Below are 1,818 nucleotides of genomic sequence, written 5' to 3' on the forward strand. Positions count from 1 at the left end.
TTCAGTTGTTCTGCAGCTACAGTTCCATCAGTTGTTTTGCAGCTACAGTTCCTTCAGTTGTTCTGCAGCTACAGTTCCATCAGTTGTTTTGCAGCTACAGTTCCTTCAGTTGTTCTGCAGCTACAGTTCGTTCAGTTGTTCTACAGCTACAGTTCCTTCAGTTGTTCTACAGCTACAGTTCCTTCAGTTGTTCTGCAGCTACAGTTCTATCAGTTGTTCTGCAGCTACAGTTCCATCAGTTGTTTTGCAGCTACAGTTCCATCAGTTGTTCTGTAGCTACAGTTCCATCTGTTTTTCTACAGCTACAGTTCCATCAGTTGTTTTGCAGCTACAGCGGGATGCAGATGTCTGTTCTGGGTTCTGGACACTCCACATTTTACATCAGGTCCATTCAGATGCAGATTTGTGCTAATTATTTCTCATGTTTAGGGGAATTAAACATTATTGCAGAGAAAAGGCTGCACTGGTGGGAGCTGCTTTAATACACTGGCCAGATAAAAAGAGGAGTGTGTTTCTCTCTGATGGACATACATTTATTCACATTTCCTCCAACCAATTTTATTTTAATGTAAAATAAGGAGATGAGGTTAGGGAGAGCACGGAGCAGCGTTAGCTAATAGAAAACAATGAGCAGTGTTTTATTCTCTGGAGGCTGTTCTGCTGTTGTCAGCACTCTCCCTCGCCGGCCACACAATGTTCAAGACAAAGACAGAGAGCAGCGGGGCCAAGTGCCTCTTCTAAAACACACAGCAGCTTATTAACCCCAACATGCACACACACGCACACACACCGAGTGCAGCGCTGGACTGAAAAGCCATATCAGCCGGTAATATATTGAGGTTATATTCAGGTTGTAATGGTGTTATTAAAGCAACAAGCTCAGGCTGAATAAAGAGAAAATCCTATTAAAATAATTATACAGCCATGGGACGGCACTGTGTGTGTGTCTGTTATGAGGAGGAGATAAAGACACACACATAGTGTTCCTGGTATGTTTAAACACAACGCTGCATGTGTGTGTGTGTGTGTCCTTGGCTTACTAATGTGTAGTAATTGACTCTATTAATAGTGATTGCCAGCTAATCTTATTGCTGCTTTTCGTCAGTGTTAGCCTTAATTAGAATATATTACTCCTACATTTACTCTTTCTACACCTTTTAAGAAATAATTATTCCACATGGAAATATGAAGTTACATTGAAAATAAAATAAAGTTATGAATTTGATTCAAACATTTATTTTCCATTTTTACTGGTTGTAAAACTTTTTTTTATTTGCTCAGAAGTCAAAGTATTGGTTTGTTAAGGAAGGGAATGCTGCATTTTAAAGGGGCAATATCATGTAAAATCACATTTTTTGAGTTTTATATCATGTTATAATGTTATACTTGAGGCATTTCGGTGTTTTACACCAAATGCCTCCTTGCCTACCTGGCAACCCATATTAGGCGCACCTGCAGCTCACCCAGCTCATAAGCTGCAACTCACCTGGCTCATCAGCTGCGGGCTTTATAAGGGAGACTTGTGGATCAACTCGTCGCTGAAACATCATACTGCTCTGGTAATGTTCTCACCCTGCTACTAGTTCTGACAACAGTAGTTGTATTTACTTGTTTGTATCTCCTTGTGATAATCTGTTTCCCAGGATTAAGTACCTGTTTTGTTGAAAGTCTCTGGACCCTGGTCTCGCCTGCCTGTCTTGCCTTGAGCCGCTCACCTGTTCTCATGTGCTGCTGTAGTGATTTCATGTACTGTGCCTTTAAGAAATGTGAGCGCGCCTCCGAGCGGGTGCGCGCCCTTTGTTGAGTCCAATTTTCCAT

The sequence above is a fragment of the Austrofundulus limnaeus genome, unplaced genomic scaffold, assembly GCF_001266775.1.
Source record: "Austrofundulus limnaeus strain Quisiro unplaced genomic scaffold, Austrofundulus_limnaeus-1.0 Scaffold879, whole genome shotgun sequence".
Lineage (NCBI taxonomy): Eukaryota > Metazoa > Chordata > Actinopteri > Cyprinodontiformes > Rivulidae > Austrofundulus > Austrofundulus limnaeus.